This window comes from Sylvia atricapilla, chromosome 14, assembly GCF_009819655.1.
Source record: "Sylvia atricapilla isolate bSylAtr1 chromosome 14, bSylAtr1.pri, whole genome shotgun sequence".
NCBI classification, from domain to species: domain Eukaryota; kingdom Metazoa; phylum Chordata; class Aves; order Passeriformes; family Sylviidae; genus Sylvia; species Sylvia atricapilla.
In genome coordinates this window covers 11,153,912-11,171,402 of record NC_089153.1, presented here as the reverse complement: position 1 = coordinate 11,171,402, position 17,491 = coordinate 11,153,912, and positions in this window count along the sequence as shown.

Genomic DNA, 17,491 nt, shown 5'->3' with positions numbered 1-17,491 from the left:
CCTGGCTGCTCTCTCTCTGGGGCAGAAGCAGCTGATATGAGCCAGGGAAAGAGGCACACAGGATGCACTGTGGATTTTAAAATTAAGCCTGAACAGCAAGGAGACATTAATATATGCTCTTTCCCCTCGTAAATATTTCTTCAAAAGACACTGCAGCTATCTGGGATGTTCCTACACAACAGCAAGTCATAAATGATGGCTTTCTTCAAGGAGAGTAGACTGGAAGTTCAGTTAAATACATCAAATTAACTGTCAAAATAATCTTCCAGGAGTTGATGAGCCCAAAGATTAAATGGCATGTTATTTCTTCTCTCTGCTTTTTTTTTTATCTTAGCAAAAGGGATTTGCAGTATATTTCAGAATCCATATTTTAAGTGAATTGCAAATAGTTTCTCGTAGACTTGGCCTATATGAAAAGATTATTACCCAAAACAACCCCTCTGTCAGGGGGAATGTAGGTTAAAGAAAAACAGGAATGTAAATAAATTTAAAGTCTTTACAGTGAATTGTGCAGGGGGCATGTTTATTTTCTCTTGAATCCCCAAGCCTGGCTTCCTATGCAATTAAAGGCTCTAGCGCTTCATTGCAAAACATACCAACATTTTGTGTGTGTGTGTGTGTGTCATCAGTAAATATTTGGGCTGAAACTGTTTAAACATAAGCTTTCAATAATCTTTCTTTTGCTTCTTTCCCCTGTTCACTGGCTTAGTCTTAGTTTGAATCTCCATAGACTAAAAATACATGATTTTATTGGAAGAGCTTAGGCATCTTGTTCATTTTGCTGTTCATCTATTACCAGGAAAGTCCTAATCCTCCTTTGACTGCTGTTCAGCATCACGTAGTCACACAGGGATACAGGATGTGCAGCAAGAAGTTATCCTGACCCACACCTGAGCCCGCTGCTGGCATCACTCATCTACCACATATTGAACTGCATGGCCCTAACAAAACCTCCTGCCACAGGCTGGGGGCAAAAATGGTAACAAATAGATGCAAAAAGGTGATAAAAGCCGGCAGTGGCAGCGGGTATGAGGAGGCACAGGGCAAAGAGAGAGAGAGTGGGAGCAGTCAGTCCTGATTTTCAAGATCTGACTCTGAGGCACCGTTCCCACATTGTTCCTGTGTGAACACTGTCAGGGGAGGATGGCATGTGCCCAACCCATGGCTTCATAGCTGTGATGCTTATCCACATGTTTATCTGCAGCTCTGAATTCCATCTCCCCTTCTAGGATGTTTTATAGGCAACAGCTAGTGATTTCTTTATTTATTGAAAGACCTGTAGGGCAAGTAAGCAGGGAGAGGAAAAGAAATCCAGAGCTGCTGGAGGATTTCCCCATTTAGTGTGCTCCTGGATGTTCTTGTCCAAGTTGAAAAGTAACATTAATTACAGGCATCTAGAGAGGGCCATAATCATCTGTCATTCATGGTGACAGGATGACATCTCCTGTTTGGATGTTTCAGCATTACTGTTCCCAAGCTCAAGAGCCCAGGCTGTGATGATAACTATTTCTGACAAGCCCGGGAGAGGAGTTGGACATTTTGGATGCATGAGTGTGCGCAGGGGAGGTGGTGTGGCAGCACAGGTGTGTTTTGGGCCTTCCACAGATGAAGAGCAAACAGGTATTTTCATTATGAGTAATTGTAGTTTGGAAAAAACAGGAAATAAAGGCAGAAGAAAGAAAGCACTGAAGATGGGGTACCTTGTGTGCTCTCCATATGGCTTCTATTGCAGATTCACCACCACATCCAGAGTCACATTAAGCCAGATGCTGTACCACCCAATGACATTAAACTCTTGCAAACAGCCAACACACAAAGTGTGATAAATTGTCAAATTTTGGTAGCTCAGTTGTGCATTTTATTCTTGCTCAATTTCCACCTTTATCTGGGAGCACATGTGAAAACAAAGGCTCTCCTTTCCATGGACCAGGGTCCCAGGCTGCCCACTGGCTCAGTGACGTGGCTAGAAGGGACCTCTGTGGAGCTGGACTTCACCCTTTGCTTCTGGAAATCTCCTGGATTTTCTTGCTTGCAGTATGAGTTCCAGGAGAAGCGCTGGTTTGTAAAAATAAACAAACACTAGTAGCTATTAGGAGCTGGTCTGTTTATTCCCTCCATCCATGGTGTTATGATTGCAGCTGTCATCAAAATCTTGCTTTTGCGAGTGCCTAAAATGAGTAAATTGGACTGGAGAGCAGCAGGGGCAGGAATGCCAGACCCAAATAATGGGTTCAGCATGCTGAGCCTCCCCAGAGCAGGACTGGTAGGCACCCATGTGCACATGAACAGATGGCCAGTATCACATCTCTGCAGGGCCTCAGAGTGGCAGGTCTTTTTTTGTCTGGGTGGGTATTCTCCCTCCTGTCAGATATCAATCTCTTGGAGAGCTGGCATCTCACATATCCTTCCTGCCTTTGGCTTCTCTGTGTGTCTGCATAAAGTGGGTCTGCTGGCTCCTGCTCTCTGCAGAGCTGTGTAGGAATTGGGACACTCTGCCTGCATTGCTGCCTGCCCCACAGAATGTCCCTGCCTGCCCCACAGGATGTCCCTGTGTGCCCTTGTCACCCGTGTGCTGCTGTGGCTCATCCCTGCAGTGCACTGCAGGTAGCTCACAAGCCTGGGCTTGGTCATGTAGCTCAAGTGTGAGGGATGCAGCATCCTCATCACTCTTGATTAATAATGTGTCAAGAGAGACAAGAGTCACTTACCTGTGAAATTCACTAATGATGTGTTGCATTAAATAACAGCACAAACGAAGAATAAAGAACAAAACAAACAGCAAAAAAAAAAATCCCCATCCAACCCCAAATCCAAGTTAAATAATGTAAGGAGTGTCTCCTGTGATCATCTCACTGTAGATTAGATCAATAACAAACTCTGAATAAAGCCAGGAGAGTGGCTCTGAGCCCAGAGCTCTGCAGCACTGGCAGTATTCTCAGCCCTTATCGTGGTTTACTACAGAAATGTTTTCCCTGTGCATCACAAGGTTCTCTGGCTGGGTAATTTACAGCCGTTGTTGAAATAAATATTTCGTTAATTTTTTCTTGTTGGAGGAGAGATCAAGCAGTAATTCTTCGCTGCCACCTGGAAAGAATATGCAAAGCCAATTCTTCAAAAGGTCAGACTTACACCAGACACTGAATCTAGATAGAGAAGGAAAGCTGTGCTCATTCTCCCTTTGGGTGGATGTTTGGCATGACAAAGTTCGGCGTGCATATTTTTTTATACTTACAGAATAAAGTTTTTAACCCGAACTCTCGAGAAAGCTCGTGAGGATCTCTTCTGGGTCTTGACATGACATTTCTAACTAACGTGATGAATGCCTTTGTTTGCTGTGTTTATTTTTCTCCCTCAACTGAACCAGTCTCGGTGTTTATTGTGGAGTTCATTATTTATACCGCAGCATTCAGCTGCCCTCCTGGGATCAGCTCCCTCTGCGCAGACACACACTGGGAAAGTCCCTTCTCTAAAGAGCTTTAGCCATCGCTGCTAATTAGAAGACAAAGGTGCCTGCTGCTCTGCCGTACTTTGTTCTCGCTGACAATAGCAGGCAGTTTGTTTTCGCTGATGTCCCCGGAGACAATGGGATTGTGCCTCACTCGGGTCCTTTGCCAAGAGTCACCGCCCCAAGGGTGCAGGTTCAGCCGCGGAGGATTTACCCAGGAACAGATGAGGATTTGCAACACACTCCTTGCCTGTAGGATGCTGAAGTCCTGGCGTGTCTTTGGGTTTGTTTTTTTTTTTTTAACATAAAATAAATATCCCAGCCGTGGGAGGTTGTCATTCAGGTGCCTTTCTGTTGGGCAACCAAAGAAACCTGGCTTTTCCTGACAGGAATGTGGCAGAAGGTGGGGCCATGGTAGCACCCTCCAAACACTCTGATCCATTTCAAGGACTCAAAAGGATTTGAGCTGCAACTTCGTCTTCCATCTTCCTTTATCTTCAACATTTCCAGTCTCTGTTTGGGAAGATATGAAGGAATGGTTTCCCACGTTTCTGATTATTACACAAGGGGAGTGCAACATACAATGAGAGTTAAAATGATTTATCATGTAGAATGCTCCGAAGGATACACAACACAGAGAACGAGAGAACTGCTGGAACACAATCTTTTGGCAGTGCATGAAAGCCCAATAATGATCTTGGAAACCTATTGATTCAGGGATTAGCATGAAAGGCATCCAGCTACGATGCTTTGTTCTGTTTTGGGTGGCACCAGTGGAGACCTTGAGGAAGGTCAGCAGATCACATTGACTCTCAGTCATTCCAGCTGGAAGTTGGGCAAGAAGCAAAGACCTCACGGAGGACCAGATGCTGTATCCACACTCACTGTTCCAGGATAAATAAAAGAAGAAAATGCTTTTCATTTGTTTGAGCAGCTGTTGTTCTCCAGTGAATCTTCCTCTCCATCATTTTCAAATGCAAATTGGCTAACTGTACATATTTCCACTGAGGAAGATAAAGAATAATTTAAATACATAATTCTGTTGCCATTGAAATGGCATCAACCACAGTTTGATACTGCAGTCAGAAGGGTTACCAGTGTAGTGACACAGAAAAGGCCAGTTGTGCTAGCCAGGCACATCTCCTGACTGCATTACACACGGATTTTCAGAGAGGACAGAAAAGTAACACCATGAAACAAGACCTGGAGGATCTGAAATGGTTTTAGTTTTAAAGCACAGCTGCTGTGTCATTTGCTTCCCCATCTCCCTCCCAGCTATTTCTGCAGTGGTGGCCATTAGATGTGGCCAGAACTGCGGACTTGGCAGCACAGATTGGGTGCAAAGAACCCTCTGTATCTCAGAGGAGGATAAAGCCGTGTGAAGCTGGAAGCAGAAAGCTGCTCCATGGCAGTGTAGCTCTCCTGTGAGCCCTGCACAGCCCTGTGGGGTGGGTGGGTGATGCTGAGAGCACAGATCCGTGGGCAGCCCTGGACAGGACATTCCTGCCTGGCAGCAGCCCTGCCCTCACCTGAGCTGCTCCTGCTCCTCGAGCACCAGGAGCTGCACATCCACCCCTGCTCACCTGGGGACAGCCCTGTGGGGACACCTCTGCAGCTGGGGCAGCTCAGTCCCTGCTTCTCAGGCAGTTTTCACAATACACAAAGTCTGACTGCAAACTGTACAGCTCCTTAATTAATGACTTGCTGGCTTCTTTCCCAACTCACGGCTTCTCCATTTAGACTATTCCAGTCACATACACTCTCAAAGCAGCTTTTGGCTTTTACAAAGGCAATCCAACAGATGAATAAATAACAATAAGCTCCAGCTGAATGCATTCAGGAAACTTTTGGTGGGAACTAATTTATTTTACTTTATTATTTAGCAAGCCAATATATAAAATTACCTATCACAAGAGCAGATGAGCTGATGCACTCACTTCCTTTTAGCTTTTGGTTGCTGCTATTGAAAGGTTCAAATATACTTTTTGCAAGGCAGTTATGTAAGAAAGAGGTTTTTAAAAAGACAAGATATTTTCAGGGTTTCCTGACTACTGAAATAGCCCTGCATCATCAATCCTTTGAAGTATCAAAGCTTCATCTTGAAAAGCTTACACCCTCGACTGGTTTTAAGGAAGACATCACTGAAAACCCTTCCGTAAAGATTACAGCTGACACCACCTGTCCTCAGGCACAGTCAGACATCCCAGCACATGGGTGAAGTGTTCCCAGGGGATGGCTGTGCCCCCCAGGAATGGAGCAGCAGCTCAGATCTCCCTGCCCTCAGCTCTGGCAGCAGAGCCCATTGCACTGACTCGTCTCTTCTAACATGAAAAGGGAGCAGCACACACAGCAGGAGTGAAACCCCAAATTAAATACTACAAAAGCAAAATATTCCTTGCACATGCAGTCCTTCAGTTGGGAAGATAATAGAGTGTGCATTATCTCTGCTAGCTGTGCTGTCCTTGAAGGGCACTGATGCTCCAGGCAGTTTCTGGGCTTCTCCCTCCTGCCAGAGGCTGCAGCATGGTGTTCTGGTGTTCAGAAAAACTCATCACAGGCATGTGGGTAATCCTAGAAAGCAGGGAGACTAAAGTGAATCTCCAGTAGTTTGGCTGTCCATGCACCACGACTCTGCTCTGACAACACAGTGTGGACAGACTCCCTGGAGTCAGAGGAAACCAGACAGGGCAGCAGAGAGAGCAGCCAAATATATTCCCCTGGCTGTAAATAGTCACTGCTACTGAAACATTTTGGTGGATGCAGTGAGTTTGTATTCCTGAAAAATACAGTTATAATGGTGAGGGTGAAAACTGGAAGAACAGGGAACTCAGTGGTTTTGGATCCCTAGGATGTCCAGTAAAGGAATGCAAACCTTTAATAATTCCAAGTGTGGTGGAGTTTTTTTTAATCTTTAGACCTTTTCTGTTGTATTCTGATCTCTCTGCTAGACAAAAGAAACAGCTTGTAATACTTAGGCCCCATTCTTAAAAATAAGAATCAGTTAAAGGCCTCAGTACCTGAAAAAAATGTATGAGGCTTTGCAAGAGCCATAACTATATTTCTATATGGTCCTATTCTCTGAAAATCTTGTTTTGTAGAAACAAAAAAAAAACCTGAGCATGGGTAACTCTGAAAATTTTATGGTGGGTCCAGACAGTAAAGAATTATTAATGGAAATCTGTCTATGACATACCAGGAGATACTGAAAGTTGAATGTGTCACATGCTTGAGCTGCTTTATTTATACAGTCATTTATTCAGCAGTCATCCTGGTAGTTTTTCTACCCCTTCAACTTTGTGAAAATGTAGAACATGACACAGTTTCTTTGCAAAGCTTTGTGTGGTTATACAGAATTTAAACTTGTCATTACATAAAAAGGCCACAATATGCAAGGAATTTGTTGATATGTTAAAGAATTGGGATGACATTCTGCTCAATTTTAGAGTTAGCAATTAGTTTAGCAATTAGTTAATCAAGACATGTGTCTAAAAAGTCAGTAACCTGAAGCTGAGGGTTTGGTAAGCAAAGGCAAATATATAGTTCTTGGAAAGAACACAAATTGAGAAGAAGTCAAGAGCTTAGTAAAAGAAATCTATAATGATGTATTTTCTTCTAATGTGTTTAAGAAGGCAGTTAAATGGCTAAGACTGGCCAATGTGGGACAGGGGATGTTAAGTGACTTTGAGTACTAACAGTGTCCCCAGGGTTTATGGGGATAAAAAGAAGAGAGAAGCATATTCGAAATAAATAGAATATTGAGTGTACTAGAGCTACTAAAGAGCTACCACCAATTAATTTCTGGGGTCAATGGTAATGCAGAGCAATGTGATATGTGTCTGGGAGAACCTGTGGAAGAGAAGAATGCCTGGCAGGGAAGGGTAGTGGGGAAAAAAATCTCCTCTGTGGCCATCAAATCCTTGTCCATCTCTCCACATCCTTCCTAGCTCTCAAAGGCACAAATGCCAAGCTGTGCCTGGCTGTCAAACTGCCTGAGTAACCAGGCAACTCCAAATATACATATGTGTGTGTGTGTGTGTGTGTGTGTGTGTATTTATATATTGAATGTCTTCCTTTCCCTCCCATATATAAATATAGGCAACAGAACCCTGGCTTGGATTCTTAAACTGGTTTCCCATTTCTATGATTCCCTCCCTGAATACAAGCTGGATTTTTTTTTTTTTTTTTTTGTCAGTGGCCAAAAAATATTTTGCTACCTTATGTGAACAACTTTCTGTGTGTTGTAGTGCTGGCCCTTAACACCCTGAGCACTCCACAAGCCCTTCTTGCCAGCCCAGCAAAGCCAGGCTGTAGCTGAGGTAGTGTCTCCTGCTCTGCAGCACTTGCAGTGATAATTCCCAAGACAATTTAGCTGTGCTTTGAGGAATTAGTTAAACCTCCAGCTCTACCTAGAGCTGAGGAGTTTGTGGGGGTGGGGATGCTGCATGAAAAGTAGGCAGCATGAGACAAATATAGAAGCTGTCAAGGGAAGCTTATTTCAAGCCTGTCCCCCCAAACCCACCAGTCTATTATTCCAACCATAAATTTGTCCTTCGGTGTTTGTTTTTCTTGTCTCAGACTCTGAAAGGCCTATTTCTAACATTGTGAAGCCTCAGCTGTCATATCTGCTTTCCTCTTATTGCAAGCTATGCACTGAAGCACCGTGCCCTTTCATATCAAATACATCATTAGAACAGAGCCTTTTTCCCATCAGAAGGGAGCTCTGGGTACAGCTATTCAAGCATTTTCTCTTGCAGCCGAGCCAATCTAAGACATCCCCACCTTCCTGACCTGTTTCTGCCCACACAAACACTTTCCATCCCCTCACGTGTACCTCGGGAGGGCGAGTGCAGGGGGGTCCACAGGAATATGATCCTTGTGGATTAAACCCAGAGCTCTGAAAACACGTCTCAGCACATCAGAGGGGGGCACTGACCCCTGCCATGGAGACGGCGACTGTGTCCTTGGAACCACATCTTCAGACACAGCCAAAGGCTGCTTCTGCTGCTTACAGACACTTCCCAAAGCAAAGCCTGCAAGCAGTGAAAAACCTGACCTGAAACCTTTAAACAATTCTCCAGCAGCCAGCTAGAGACCAGAACCATTTATTTATCTTTAATGGCACTCTCTTTAGGCATTTCCCCAAATAAAATTAACACCTTTAAATCCTCAAATCAACCCATCTTCCCCATTTTGCTATGATTAAGCAGCATGCTGTTATTTATTTAATCCTCTTTGGAAACAGTGGAGTTGCTGTGAAAAGAAGAGCCGTGTTTATTTTCAGGCATTTTAAATTCATTACAACGCCTCACTCATAGATACATATGAAGATTTCCATCTAAAACACAACCCAGGGTGAGTCTCCAAAGCTGCACTGCAGCCTTGTATCCTTCCTTGCAAACACAAATCTCCCAAAGGACTACAGCCCCCAGCATGCACCCAATGCAGTGGCATTTCTGGAACCAGGGTGACAGCTTGCATGAAGAAGCAATTAACCTGCCTTGGCAAAAACAGGGGGGAGTGGGAAGAGTCATGGCCACAGCTGCTGCGTATTCCTGAAAATTCCGTGCAGCTGCCAGCTTGCAAGAACAACCCTGCACTTTCAGCTAGTGAAAATTTGCAAGCTGTTTGATGTGCTGGTTGTCAGGAGGAAAAGGGATGCTAAAAATGACTGGTGGAGGGCTTGGTAAATGCTGTGATATCCCAGGAAGGTACTTAAATTAAAAAAATAGTAATTTTTTAAAAAGGTCAAAAAAAGCACCTCTGTGAGCAAATGTGTGTTTGTTTTGGAGAAAATGCTTTAAGTTAAACTTGCAAAGGAGCAGAACAAAGCTGAAATGTGTCACAATGGGTGTTCGCATCCAGAGCGCACTAATGAGCCGTTCCACCTAATGAATGAACCCGTGTTCCATGCTTTGGGGACAATGCCAACAAGCTGCAGCTCTGTGACACACGTGCTGACCCCCTCAAAGGGGGTTTGTGCTGCTGCCAAGCTTGGGGCCAGCCTTGCCAAGCAGCTGGCAGCACAGGGCACAGCGAGTGCTCCGGGAGGGAACAGGAGCCTCACCCCTCGTTTCCACGCTGATGTGTAGCTGGGTGCTATTTAAGAGTGTATCAAAGTTTAGCTTCATGCAAACCTGAGAGTTTTGGAAGAGAAGCAGCCTTGCCGGTGCTCATCTCCTCAGCAGAGAAGGGCTGGGTTAATTAGATCTGCATCACCAGTTGCATCTGCTAAATCAAATCTCTTTGAGCCATTCCGGTTCTTTTCCCTGGGGTGAAGATGCTGGAAGAGAGGTAACTTAACTGGAGACAATAAATCCTCTTCGTTTTCACATTTTTGTAAAATCTTAAAAATAGAAGTACCCATTTGTTTTTCCTCTAGTCCTGTCAGAGTTAAGGACTTGGGTGTGTGTTTGTACAAGATACACGTGTACATCTATAAAAATCTTCACCTCCTCTTCTTCTCCCCCACACATACGGACTCACTTCAGCACTTGAAATTCTTCAGCTGCTTGCTAAAAAAATGCTCTGAAGAGTGATCAAAGGTTAATGAAAAGTTCAGCCAAGGAGCAGACCCCAGCAGAGACAGCAGTTCTTTAAAGCTTTCAAACAGCTGACAAGAAACCATCAATAAGTATTTGTGGTCAGGGATAAAGAGAAACATCTTTTTGAACATATCCAAGCATGAAACCTCCATGGTAGTTCCCTTATAATATTATCCCTACATGTCAAACCATGTCATTTTTATGAAGAAGACTGATTTATATATGACAGCAGCAACTTTTTACAGCCCTCAGGGGCTGTGACTTCAATAGCTAAGATCCAAGTTAGTAGAACTGTAGTCTACTACTCCCACACCAAATGGCAGTGGGAGGAAGATGATTGTTGTATTTTCAATCCTGTTACCAGACTTTTAAAAGTATTGCCTGCAAGTGCAGTCAATTTGCTTTCAGGGCTCAATGAAAATGTACTTCGTGGAGCAGTGTTTTTCTTCTTATTATTATTTTTACTGGGTTTTTTTCTGTGTTTCTCATGTTTTAAAATAGCACTGTCTTGAAAGTAAGTTTTTGCATAGATGCCTGGGAAATTTTTAAGGACATTTATTTATGTTTTGCAAATGTTCATGCTATAAAATGACTGTACTTGTGTTGTTCACGTTCCTTGAGCACTCAGAGCTCCACTCACGTGCAGTGTGGTACCTCAGTGTTCTCAGTATCACATCAGGAGAAAGAATCATCACCTCACGTGGGCTCTGGTTTGTGTTGTAATCCCATGGTCAGAGTGAGGGGAAGACTTTGGAGAACATGTTCTGGAGGAAAAGATTGATTCACATTCTCTGGGTTAATTATATGGTGGATGCTGATGGACAGGACAGAGACCTTAATATCTGTAAGGTATTTGTAATGGGAGTTTATCATTCTACCCATCCTGTTATTGATTGAAATGGTAGTGACAAGACATCCGGATCCTACTGATTAATTTAGATATGTTAATTGAGTGTGCGTTCTAAACAGGGTTTGATGCACTGGTGCACTTTTCCCTTGACTTTATTTTCCTGTCACCATGGTGCTGTGCATGTAAACACGCCTTCTTTAAAAATATCAAATATGAAAGCAGATTTAAAGCATTTTTGAACCTAAGTGCTGGGATCAGAAAAACATGCGTGATGTTTTGACATGAGCTGAAAATATATCCAAAGGCTCCTTTCCAGCATGCTGACAAAATATATAAATTAGCCTGGCAAAGGTCTGGCTCCCACCAGAGCTCCCAGCTCCATGCAGAGCCCTGATCCAGCAGAGCCACTGGTACATGGAGAATAATCATTTTTCTAGCAAAGATTGTACCTGTGCTTGTCACAATAATGACCACAGGGAAGGCAGCAACTCACTGCCCCTAAATTCAGTGATAAATTGGGATTGCTTTGTGCCTGGCTGCTGAAGTGGTGGCTGAGAAACCCCCATGGTAACCTTGGCTATTCCACCAGTGGGAAGAGAAGGAGCAGAGTCAGCTCCAGAGAGGAGCAGGGAAAGACAGCAGTTCCTAAAGAGGAGCCCTGAGCATCACATCTCATGTGCACCAGCACTTCCCTCTTCAGGAGTCATTCAGTGTTTCTAATTTTAGGCCAGTACATTTCTTTACCAGTACTGAGAACCATGACCCTAATTACACCAAAGTCACACAAGCACCCCGAGAAGGAGGTTAACATTAGGAGTGTAATTCCTTTTAGAGCATTACAGATTCTGTAACTTACACTACTAATTCCTACATGCTCTGGAAAAGGCCACTTAGAGTGTTTCTCAAGCATGCTCAGACTGCTGGTGAGAAGTTCAAATTCAAAGCATTAATATTACTGCTTAGCTATTGTACCTAAAGTATAAAGGGGTCATATGGTCTGTAAAAGTCATTTGAAAAAAGAAATCTTCCCCTAGAGGGATCAGCTTGTTTCTCCCAGGAATTCTGTGCTCCCAGGCAGACCTGTAATATTGATGGGACACTGGTTCGCGTTCACATCTTGTCTGTTCTGATAGAGGCTGAAGGAAAATCTCCCAAGGGAATGTGTGTGGCTGCTCTAGTTCTCGTGTTTCATCACTGCACCTTGTCTGTGCTGTCCTGCAGCTCAGGCTGGTGCACTGCTGGCAGTAAAATACCAAAGATCAAGCTGGAAATCAGGTCAGCCACTGTGTCTCAGTTTCAGCTGTTCTAATTGCTGCCTAGGACAGCCAGGCACAGACACCCCAGAAGGTTCACCTTTGCCTTTGCAGGGAACCCCCTCTCCATGTTGCTGGGTCTAGAGGGATTATATTTTGCTTCTGAGAGGTATTAAGAGGGTAAATTATTCCAGGTGTGAACAATCCCTCACCTGGGTCACTCCATCTCCCTCCTGGCAGCTGGGGGTGGAGAGGGGACATCTTTTAGCTGAAGAGGAGCCCTGAATCACTGCCAGATGTGCACTGTCCCCATCCTGTACACCTGTCCCAGCTGCTGTATAGCTTTAGAGGCCTTGCAGTTAAGGGGCTATAGCTGCTCTAATGTGTGTCTGAGGGGGGTTTCTCCCTTTATTACTGCACTGTGCATTTTCTGAATCTCTCTCACAGCATGTGTGGCTCTTCAGTCGTGGGCAAGCAGCAGTGCTTGGGTTAATTGGGTGCTGAGAGCTTTCACTTAGTGTTTCGCTTCTGTGAGTTCTGAAGTGGGTGAGATCAAGTGGGCTGATTTCCCACAGTTTGCTCCCAGGCTCCTGTGAGTTCTGTGTGACCATCTGCCAGGGAAGCATGTCTGTGTCCTAGGAAAGGTAAAAGTGGGATGAAGTTCTCCCATTCTTCATGGACAGCTAAAACCATGAGACTTGCGCTTACTTTTTGTTATGATGACATACCTTCTGTAAAATTAAATACAATTAATGTTTGTGGGTTAGTTGGACGTACAATAAAGCTTAGTGGCATATGGTTGAATTAATTCAAAAGGAATTTTCTTTGTCATGCCTCTACTGGCTTCTTGCCCACAACCATTCTATCTGAACTTTGATACAGTGCCTATAAAATAACGATCACTTGGGAAGTGGGTGAAGTTATGAAAATACTTACCAGCTCTTGGGGGGCAGGTACCCAGTGATTTTCCAGAAGTGCTCAACGTGTACTGTACTGACAGCTCTGAAAATACAAAAAGTTGAGCAAATGAAGGAAGATGTTTGATCCTGAGGTGGGGAAGTACTTGACCTTCTGTGTGTGTTGCACACTCCTGTCCCTCTGGGCTGTCTCTCACTGCTGTGGGATACATGACACATTTACAAAGGACCCATTTTACACCTGAAATAAGAAAGGGGATATTTTTGTTGCTTCTTTCCTAATATTCTGAACTTCTAAGCTATTCAGGTCTTCCTTTTATTTATAACAGTTTTCTCTTGGTCGAGTTCATAGCAGTTTGTGGTGGTTTGTCCTGGTATAGGAACAGACAACTTATATTGGACTAGGACTTTGGGGGAAGAAAACCAAAAAACCAAACCAACCAAACAAACAAACAAATACCCAAAAACCCCACAAAACCCAACACAAAACCACCACCACCAACAACAAACAACGCAAAAAACCAATCACACAAACCTCCCCACATTTGGAGAAGTAAATCTTCACCTGGTTCATTGTGACTCTAATTTCCTTGGGGGGTCAGGGTGGGGTGTGTGGAATTGGCAGTGAAGTGTGTCTTGGTCTATAACTAGTGACTAAGGGGTGACCTGAATACTTGCTGTAACCCTCTTTGCCTTGTCGGGGACCTCTGGCTCACAGCAGAGCTTCTCCAAGTCCCAGAACAAAGGGCTCAGTGTCTCACTGCATAGAAATTACTTTCTTCCTGGTGTCTTATCTGCATATTTCAGGTGGCAGCCAGGCAGGGGCTGTCTGGGCTCTGTGTCCTGTAACCCTGGGATTCTTGCAAAGGTGAGGGACTGTCACATAACTAACTTCAATGAAATTACATCAGAAAGTAAAAATTGAGGTCTTTGCCTAGAACCTCAAAGTTCCTTGTTTTGATGCTAGGAATGGTCCTCACATGAGATGTTCAGGCAATTTCTCTACTTAGGACAGCAGAAATCTGTATCTGAACAACAAAGCAATATGTGATAATACTGAAATTATTGGCTGGAAAAACACAAATAATCCATCAGAATTAGGTGCTTTGTGAGAATTCTGGACCTCAGGTAGACATGTGCATGTCAAAATGCCAGCTGGCTGATGAGGACTGTGTTCAAAAAAAAAGTTCACCTCTTGAAACATTTGCTTTATATCAACCTAATCTCTCTGGACAGTAAATATCTGGTGTATTCTCTGCTCTCATAATCAGGTTGCTTTACCTTAGTGAAACTGAGAAGACAATCCAACCTTTGTTTTTGATGGTTACTTTTCATAAAAGATCATCTATCTCCAGCAAAACCAATTATATTCTTCCATATTACATTTCCAGTCATTTCACAGTTGTGTTTTGTACCGTGTAAATGGAGCAGAAAGCCTGTAGTAAGTGCCAATCCTGGTAAAGTGAGTCTTGTTTCAGTATATTATGGTTGATTTGCAGTGTTTCTTGCTGTTACTATACATTTCTGTCAAGGAGGAGGAGGTGGATATGATGTATTGCCAACTACTGAGCTATTACACAGGTTTAGCATTGCAGTTTCCACTGACAGTAAATGCTGTAGTTAGGGATGCAAAATGCTTTCCAGTATAAAATTCTGACTCTGTTCTCATTGTTAGCCTTGGGATGAAAGTTGTCTCCAAAAAGAAATGAAAGCAATAAGAAAAGAAATTATTTGACCTACCACAGTCCTTTTATTGTGAAATTTGCTTCAAGTCCTCTGCCCAGTTATTGAAACCTAAACTTTTCATAGACATGGGGAACTGCAACAGGATACTCTGCAAGTAGCAGAACTAATACAGAACAGCTTCTCAGCAGTGAGCAGGAGTTACTGAGCTGCTCTCAGAGCCAGGATGGTTCTGTGAAGCCATCAGTATTGTCATATTCCAGTGATGTTGTACCTCTGCTAATGAGCCCTGGCGGTTTTGGGCTGGCTCCACACCTGGGCCATGGTTGTCCTGTAAGGCACCAGGACAGCAGTGTTGATAGCATTGTATGACAGCCAGAGCAGCACAGATAGGAATAGGAACATGGAAGAGATTGGACTGAGAATGGTGTACATGAAAAACAGATCTGGCACAGATGAACTTCTTTGGTCCTGGGCTTCTTGGTAAGATCAGAGCTTACTATGAATGGATCATTCCCATTCACTGTTCCCTTCCTAAAGAAGAAAGGAACCAATTCTGTTCCCCAGGGCTGCCTGGTCCACTAGACTTTCCCCTGCTGAGCTGGTTGTGGGTAGTGGGTGAAGTGGTTGGATGCTTCCACTCTGTTTGGTTGATGTGCCAGTTTTCATTCTATTTCTAGGGCAGCTTCCTTCACATCAGGATCTTGCTTTCACTCCATCAATCCAGAGATCAGTGCTGTCTTCCCAAAGTCAAGGGCAGGGCAAAGGTAACTGGAGCAACAAGGAGACAGTTCTTAAGCAGAGATTAGAGGGCAATGAGAGGATGAATGTGTGGAGTGCTGCAATAGCAGCTTCTCAGTGACCTACTCTGACTCTGGGAAACTCAGGCTGCTTCAGTCCCTATTAGTAGGGAGAGGGAAACACTCCCTCATCTTCACCAGTGTAGCAAACATAACAGCCGTTGTCTGAGGGATTTTCTTCAGTACCATGATGCTTCTTATCCTCTTTGCTCTCAGCTCTGGCTGCACTGGCAGCCTTAAAGGAGGGAGGGGATCAGCCTTTCTCCCCTCTCCCCTCTTAGTGCCCTTACCAAAGAGAGGAAGCACCTTCATGAAGGCAAGGAACTGCTGTGCTGCTCTGAACGTGCTTGATCCAGAAGGGGCTTTGTTAGCTGACTCAGCTTCAGCAGCACTGAAATGAAATTAGCAGGTGTTAAGCCTGTTTTGAAATGCTGCATCACTATGACCCGATTAATAACAGCCTAACTCTTTTAAGCTGCCTCTTTGGCCTTCTATGATTAAAATTTTGCCAATATATCATGTTGTTCCCTTGGTTTTTCATATGCCAAAATGAAATTCCCTTTATTGCATTAGCCTTGGTGGCTGGAGGATGCTTGTTATTGAAGGCAGGCAGAAATCTCTCATCCTGTTCCTGCAGAGAGCAGAGTGTGTGCAGCTCCTCATGGAGCTCCGTGGTACCAGCCAGGGCTGCCTCACACCCAGGGATGTGCAGAGCTGTGCCTTACCACTGACCACTGCTGGAAACTTATTTTAGCTGGATTGTTTTGTTAGAAATTCCAGACTCAGAGTTTGCAGTACTTTCCTGGCCTGTTAAAACTCATCCCGTTTGGAAATGATGTGTTTTTCTTGTCTCTCATGCCTTCTGATTGCCTGTGGAGGTACAGAGACATCCATATTGTCTGCTGATTACTGTTGTGGCAAAGTGCAAAAACCACTGCGTTTTTATTTTGTCTTTAATGCTTAGGGTGCAAACCTCTCCCGCATTCCTCATGTCGTGTGTGTGATGTAGACTTCTGTCCAATTCTTTGCTGCAGATGCTATTGGTAAAGCATTTTCTAAGGAAAACACTGGGAGCAATGAATTGGGACACCTTTCTTGGAAGATGAGAATGGAATCACTTCTCTTGTAACCTTCACCTTCCTGGACTCGTGTTTTCCTCCCTCAATTTGTTTATTTAGCCTATATGTTTCCAGGGCAGGGCACGGCTTGTTTCTTCCAAGCTGCATTCAGCAGAGCCCTGATCCTCTGATAATGCAGCAGTAAATCTCCTGGAGAGTTTCCTGACTTGACAATTGCCTGCTGAGTCCCATCTTCAGACATTCAGGAACCCAACAGGCTCAGGTATCTTGGATGTAACCAGCAAGACAAGAATGAAAACCAGGTCAGCTTTTTGGGAACTAGTCTTTTGATACTCCATCATCCTGCAATTACAGGAAACGAGATAACCAAATTTTCAATATCTAATGCACTATCTGCTGATAATCCACCTGCTGCTTTTGATGACTAAATGAGGGCTGACTCTCCAGGTGCTGTTCCTACTTGACTCCAGCATCTGATGTCAACAGAGATGACATTCATCCATCTGCAGGAGGCCTGTATGTCACCAAAACTGAGTTTTAATATGGTGACTGAACTTTATCCTGTTCGTTACTGCCATCTAAGCATGCTGCTCATCCCCACGTGCCTCTGAAAAGTGCAATGCATCCCCTGGATGCTTGAGTTGTTGAAGGGCCATATTCCTTCTCTCCTTCCCAACACATCTGATCAGTGCAGGTTTACAAACATGAGTGAGTCACAGCTCTCAGCTCTGCCATATCCAGTGTAAAGGCATGCTCTGTTAGACTAAAACTGATCCAATCCCATCAAAACCCCCAAGATGTGTGAGTTCAGACAGCCTAGCTCTTTGCTCTGAGTTCCTGAGTACATCTCTGAATATAGGAGAAAAAAGGCAGATATTCATTAATCACTTTAGGCACAGACTATGACGAAACTAAAATTGCT